Genomic DNA, 8,066 nt, shown 5'->3' with positions numbered 1-8,066 from the left:
CCTCGTGATCCACCTGCCTCAGCCTCCCAAAGTACTGGGATTACAGGTGAGAGCCACCGCGCCTGGCCATACCTGGCTAATTTTTTAAAATTAAAAACAAATCCCAGCACTTTGGGAGGCCAAGGTGGATCACTTGAGATCAGGAGTTCGAGACCAGCTGGGCCAACATGGTGAAACCCCGTATCTACTAAAAATACAAAAATTGGCCAGGCGTGGTGGCACGTGCCTGTAGTCCCAGCTACTCTGGAGGATGAGGCACAAGAATCGCTTGAACCCAGGAGACAGAGGTTGCAGTGAGCCGAGATTGCACCACTGCACTCCAGCCTGGGCAACAGAGTGAGACCCTATCTCAAAATAAATTATTTTTCCAGTCCCTCCTCTTAGACAAGATGAACTCCTTTCATTGCCAGCATATTCTTTTTTGGAGAGAAAACAAAATTATAAGGATATATCATATTCAGGAATTGAGCCAAGAAGGCCTCCATAATGGATCTGAGGAGCAGTTTGTTATTTGGTCTTCTGTTCCTTAGTCGTAGCATGGATCATCCATTTGGACAGGAGAGTGCTGCTGGTCTTAACTAGATGTGATTGGATAGACTTCATGAGGAGTATTCCTATGAGAATAAAAAGAAAAATTATCACTATATCTTGGAAAAGCAGTGCGTCCCCAGGACTGTATCCCTGTTGGGAATATTCAAGGGAAAAGGTCATATTCTCAGCCACCCAGTGATAACCCAGAGGTCCCAGAGATCAGGACTAGGTGGCAATTCATCAAAAAGACATCAGAAAGGTGTTGGGGGATATATGTACAGCAGTCGTCATTGACAACTGCACAAGCGCATCCATCTCCTAGATCTGCCCGGATGATGGCTAATGCCAGTTGATGATGGACAACAGCCTCTGGAGTTCTTGCATTTCTTGAGTGATTGTGTTAATATTTTTCGTGACATCACTGGTGACTTGGTTGGCTTCATGAATGAGAGCATGGAAAACTCGGGCATTGGGTTGAGCTTCTTCAGTAACCCACAGAGCTGGATTGCCAGAAAAGCCTGCAACCTGAGACCCGTCCCTGTTGGGGGCGAACACATCTAAAACCATTCCAAGTCTTTTAGCTTATTCAGACAGTTCCTGTTCATCTCCTGGAGAGAATGGCTGTTTTGCAGAGGGATGTTCTCACTCCTGACAATGGATTGTTCTGTCCAGGAGTGAGAGTTTTACTCTACTTCCGAAAAGGTGATAAGTTGTCATAACTCTATGCAAATGTATAATCAGAAAGGGAGAAAGAGATGGGTAAGATAACATGACTATCCAATTGGCTGGTTAAAAAAAAAAAGGCAGTGAACCCACAACAAAGTATGAATTGCTTCGGTATTCTCCGGGGGGGCGGGGGGGAACAATTGTCACAATTTATCATGTAACTTTCCTAGGTGCGGCTGGTGTTGGGGCTAAACCCAAGATACCCACTGCCTTCATTTGGGCTAATAACCTGGCCGGTTTCCTTTGCAGTAGCTTAGGCTCACAAATTTATGATTACAAACAAACACTTCCTTTGGATAAAAACAAGTTCATCTCCTTTGGTGCGTATCCTGGGTAGGGTGTGTTCCTTTTTTAGAGTCATCAGAGGTCCAGTTTGTATGGGAATATGCCTCAAATGGCAGCCGTACTGGTGGAGAGATTTCTTCCAGGGTAGGAAATGGAGGAGTTGTAAAATACAATTGACAGGAAAAGGTGAGCAGAGACAATAGGTGACATTAGCTTCATAAGCCAGAGCAAGAAAATGAGAAAGATTTGAGGTACTGAGTAAGGGCAGAGGAGAAAGGGAGAAGGAAATGGGGAGAACAAGGAGAGGAAACAGAAATAGCAGAGTGAGGATACAAGTTGGTAGCGATAGTATAATTTTTGGCTAACAGGAAACACCTTACAAAGTTTCTTAATTATAATTTCAGTAAAATGAGTAAGTAGAGATTCCCCAGATAGGAAGTACAAATTCTAATGTTCTTAAAAGTCATAGTAAGAGCTGTTGCTTTAGAGCAAGGGAATTAAGGAAATTAAACGTTTTGTGATGCAGGGAGTTATATAAAGTCCATCTGTAAATCTTCAAAAGGTCCCTGGAGCTGTGGTTCCTGTCCGTGTCCCACATTTACAGTTTGTCCAGGATTATAAAGTATTGCAGGTGGAACATACCCTGGGGACATCATCTGCTACTCAAATAAAATTCCCCACCAGTGTTGGCCCAGAGGAGTTTTCAAGGTTTACTGTGATGGATCATAGCCTACACATTTTTCATCAAGCTCCAATTCAGACTGGAGAGGCCAAACAGCAGTCTTGGTATCTCCATTGCCCATCTGATAGGAGGGAACATTGGGTTTCTTCCAATATCTTATTTTACTGTGGTAAAATATACATAACATAAAATTTACTATTTTAACCATTTTTAAGTATACAGTTCAGTTCCATTGAATACATTCATATTGTTCTGCAGGCACCACCACCATCCATCTCCAGAACTCTTTTCATCTTGCAAAACTGAAACTCTGTCCACACTGAACCATAGCTCCATATTCCCCCCTCCTTTCAGCCCCTGGCAACTACCATTCTACTCCCTGTCTCTATGAATGTGACTACTCTAAATACCTCATATAAGTGAAATTATATAATGTTTGTCTTTGTGACTGTCTTATTTCACTTAGTATGTCTTCAAGGTTTTTTAATGTTGTAGCATGTGTCAGAATGTCATTCCTTTTTTAAGGCTGAATAATACTCCATTGTATTTATATACCACATTTTGTGTATCTATTCATCTGTCAATGGACACTTGGGTTGCTTCCACATTTTGGCTATTGAGAATAATGCTGCTATGAAAATGGGTGTACAAATATCTGGTCATGTCCCTGACTGCAGTTCTTTTGGGTATATACCAAGAACTGGGATTGCTGGATTATATGGTAATTCTATGTTTAATTTTTTGAGGAACTGCCATTCTCCCTTATCTCTTTTATAGAATCGAATGCTTGTGACTGCAGTTTTCCCAAGGTTTCATAGAAGTGGTCTGGAGGCTCTTCAAGGAGAACTACAAACCACTGCTGAAGGAAATAAGAGAGGACACAAACAAATGGAAAAACATTCCATGCTCATGGATAGGAAGAATCAATATCGTGAAAATGGCCTTACTGCCCAAAGTAATTTATAGATTCAATGCTATCCTCATCAGGCTACCACTGACTTTCTTCACAGAATTGGAAAAAAACTACTTTCAACTTCATATGAAATCAAAACAGAGCCCGCATAGCCAAGACAATCCTGGGCAAGAAGAACAAAGCTGGAGGCATCACGCTACCTGACTTGAAACTTTACTACAAGGCTACAGTAACCAAAACAGCATGGTACTGGTACCAGAACAGAGATATAGACCAATGGAACAGAACGGAGGCCTCAGAAATATTACCACACATCTACCACCTCTGATCTTTGACAAACCTGACACACACAAGCAATGGGGAAAACATTCCCTGTTTAATAAATTATGTTGGGAAAACTGGCTAGCCATATGCAGAAAACTGAAACTGGACCCCTTCCTTACACTTTATACAAAAATTAACACAATATGGATCAAAGACTTAAACGTAAGACCTAGGACCATAAAAATCCTAGAAGAAAACCTGGGCAATACCATTTAGGATGTAGGCATGGGCAAAGACTTCATGACTAAAACATCAAAAGCAATGGCAACAAAAGCCAAAATTGACAAATGGGATCTAATTAAAATAAAGAGCTTCTGCACAGCAAAAGAAACTATCATCAGAGTGAACAGGCAACCTACAGAATGGGACAAAATTTTTGCAATCTACCCATCTGACAAAGGGCTAATATCCAGAATCTACAAAGAACTTAAACAAATTTACAAGAAAAAAACAACCCCATAAAAAAATGGTCAAAGGGTATGAACTGACACTTCTCAAAAGAAGACATTTATGCAGCCAACAGACATATGAAAAAATGCTCATCATCACTGGTCATTAGAGAAATGCAAATCAAAACCACAATGGGATACCATCTCACGCCAGTTAGAATAGCAATCATTAAAAAGTCAGGAAACAACAGATGCTGGAGAGGATGTGGAGAAATAGGAACGCTTTTACACTGTTGGTGGGAGTGTAATTAGTTCAACCATTGTGGAAGACAGTGTGGCTATTCTTCAAGGATCTAGAACTAGAAATACCATTTGACCCAGCAATCCCATTACTGGGCATATACCCGAAGGATTATAAATCATTCTGCTATAAAGACACGTGCACACGTATGTTTATTGCGGCACTATACACAATAGCAAAGACTTGGAACAACCCAAATGTCCATTAATGATAGTCTTGATTAAGAAAACGTGGCTCATATACACCATGGAATACTATGCAGCCATAAAAAAGGATGAGTTTGTGTCCTTTGCAGGGACATGGATGAAGCTGGAAACCATCATTCTCAGCAAACTATCACAAGATCAGAAAACCAAACACCGCATATTCTCACTCATAAGTGGGAGCTGAAGAATGAGAACACATGGACACAGGGAGGGGAACATCACACACCAGGGCCTGTGGTGGGTGGGGGGATAGAGGAGGGATAACATTAGGAGAAATACCTAATGTAGGTGATGGGTTGATGGGTGCAGCAAACCACCATAGCATGTGTATACCTATGTAACAAAACTGCACGTTCTGCACATGTAACCCAGAACTTAAATTATAATAAATAAATAAATAAGTGGTCTGGAGGAACCAGACCATCATTAGTTTGCTGAATATGAATGAGAGCGAATTGTTTAGCATACCAGTCAAGGACTTTCCTTTTGTTTCACAGGTTTATTTCCCAGTAGGAGCTTTGACTACACTTACAGCCAATTCCTGGAGCAAGGTTTCCAGTAAAGTTCGACCTTGCTCACCATACTTAATATAAGTACCCCAGCAGCAGGTAGGAAACCCTATTGTTTCCGTAGAATACCAAAATTATAAACCACAGCATCGGCACACATGCTTGTCTAGCTGTGTTGTATTTGTAGAGGCCCTTGTGTTTCCCTTAGGTGAAGTTGAGGGCCATAAGACTGTGCATGCAGTTTTCTCCTCATTTATCATACTTTCTTCAAAATACTGAGCTAAGTGTTGTAACTCATGGATGGGTATGACCTGCCCACCTATTTTCTGCTTCTGAACAGCAGCTGATATTTCAGGCTTAGGGCCATTAACAAAAAAGGTAGAGAACTCCCTGGCGGCATCAGCATTAATGCCCAACCTCTAGCATTCCTGATAGTAGTATCTAATTGGTCTCTATAGTTAGAGACAGATTCATCCTACCTTTGTCAACAGGATTGGATTGTTCTCTAGTAATTGTGAGGGGGTAAACTTCAGGGATAGCCTTTAAAAGACACTATCCTATTTCTGGGGCTTCTACATATGCAGAGCAGGTGTTATTTCTAGGAGCGTTACCTAAATCCTCATTTATGGTGGCCTTGTCAAACCAGGCTCAGGGATCTCCTGGTCTTACTAAAAGGTGTGCTAAATGATACAGGTCAAGGAGCTCAGGCAGATCAAGGAGCTCAGGGTGGCCAGGTGCAGTGGCTCACGCCTGTAATCCCAGCACTTTGGGAGGCCGAGGCAGGCGGATCACCTGAGCTCAGGAGTTCGAGACCAGCCTGGCCAACATGGTGAAACCCCATCTCTACTAGAATACAAAAATTAGCTGGGCGTGGTGGTGGGCACCTGTAATCCCAGGTACTCGGGAGGCTGAGGCAGGAGAATTGCTTGAACCCAGGAGGCAGACAGAGGTTGCAGTGAGCCGAGATTGCACCATTGCACTCCAGCCTGGGCAACAAGAGCAAAACTCCATAAATAATAATAATAATAATCAGAGATAGTGAAAAATATATATGTACAAAAATATTCTTTACATTTTATGGAGGGAATATCTTTGAGGAATGTATCAATATGCTTTCCTCCTACACATTTCCTTGCATGAATTTCCCTAGTGATTAGTAGAGTGCATTTTCTACCAGAAGGCAAAAATGGAAAATGAAAGAACACATAGCAGCTATAACTAAATTTCAAGACTAGATTTTACTACATGCACTCTAAAAAAAATCTGGCTTAAAAATCCGGTTGGGCGCCATGGCTCACGCCTGTAATCCTAACACTTTGGGAGGTTGAGGCAGGTGGATCGTTTGACGCCAGAAGTTCGAGACCAGCCTGGTCAACATTGTGAAACCCTGTCTCTATTAAAAAGACGAAAATCAGCCAGGCGTGGTGGCCCATGCCTGTAATCCCAGCTACTCAGGAGGGTGAGGCACAAGAATTGCGTGAACCTGGGAGGCAGAGGTGCAGAATGCTTTCCTGCCCCCAGTATAAGAATAAAAGACACACTGGGGAAGTGTGTAAAAGAGCCAGCAAAACTTTTTAAAAAATCATGGCAGTCACTGCTCACAGAAATAGTGCAAAATAGAAAGAAAAAATAAACCATGAAGGAAATTGTTCAAAGAGTAGGATCTAAGTATTATGAAATGATACCTTTTTTTTTTTTTTTTTTTTGAGACAAGGCCCAGGTTGGAGTACAGTGGTGCAATCAAGGCTCACTGCAGCCTTGACCTCCTGGGCTCAAGCGACCCTCCCACTTCAGCCCCCTGTGGCTCCCAAAAGCTGGGACTATAGGTACACACCACCACAGCCTGCCAATTTTATTGTTTATGTTTTGTAGAGACAGGATCTCACTATGTTGCCCAGGCTGGCCTCCAACTTGATCCTGGGATCAAGCAATCCTCCTGCCTTGGCCTCCCAAAGTGCTGGGATTACAGGCCTAAGCCATGACGCCTGGCCTATTTTTTTTTTTTAATCACCTGGAAGAAATTAGGCACTTGTATTTGTATTCAACAAATGTCTATATTGACAAGACAAAGCTAGGCACTGTTCTGGTAATGTGCTGAAAATACATTGGTGAGCAAAAACAAAGCAAAACAAATATAGTTTCTGTCGTTATAATGATCACTATCTGATATTAACCTTTGAAATAGGGAGTCAGGGGTTATTTCTGTTGTCCAGCTTAATTGTTAATTTTTTTTTTGCTCTTCTATACTACATATTGTATTAGCAAAAGACATGAATAAAAAATTTTCGAGTCTTTTTGAAATAATTTGTGGGACACCTTAATGCTAAATAGAATAGTTTAAAAATTTTCGAAAGAAATGATGCAAACATCAATCTCAGTATGTTTAAAATGTACCTTTATAGATGGAAAACCGCTAAGGAAATAAAAAAATATGATTAGTGATGATGGCATGTTGATGGAACTGTGGATAGTTTTCTTCACTATATTTTATCTCAGTGCTATGAAAAGATTGTTTCTACACGTATAAAGAAAAATGACGGGAAATATAAATATTTTATTTCACAATGTTTATTAGGCACCCAGTAAATTCTAAGTGTCCTTGCAGGTACTGAGGACAAAAGACTAAAACACACACACACAGACCACAGCTCCTGCCCTCATAAGAGAACACGGTGACAGCTGTCTTTGGATCACGAGTTAATGAATTGTGCACTGGAGTTTTACAGGAACACTGAACATTCCAGAAAACGTTTGCATTATTTCAATCAAAATGACGAAAATCACAAAAACCGTTTTTCAAAAATGTGAAACCGAGTTTTAAAATAAGGATGTTGAAGTCGTGACGCAAGTAGGAATGTCAGTATGTGGAAAATGCACCTTTATGGATGAAAAACCCTCTTAAGGAAGAAATTTCACAAAGCACAATGAATGGCCACCGCTGTGTGATAGGACGGTGGCTAAGATTCGTTTTCTTTATTCTGCGTTATCTCGCCTCCCAATGTTCTCCAGCAAGGATGAACGCCCTACCTAATGAAACAATACAGTGATGAAGGCCCACGGATTCCAGGACGACGTGGGGGAGAGACCATTCAGAGCAGCAGAATAAGGGTTGCTAAGGGACGCGGGCAGGTCCGCGGGAGACAGGCCGATTTGAAAAGCAAAAAGGCTTTGTCCACCAGTGCTGAGTTTCAGCGAGGGAC

This window comes from Gorilla gorilla, chromosome X (genome assembly GCF_029281585.2).
Source record: "Gorilla gorilla gorilla isolate KB3781 chromosome X, NHGRI_mGorGor1-v2.1_pri, whole genome shotgun sequence".
NCBI lineage: Eukaryota > Metazoa > Chordata > Mammalia > Primates > Hominidae > Gorilla > Gorilla gorilla.
Note: the sequence above shows the minus strand (reverse complement) of the source record.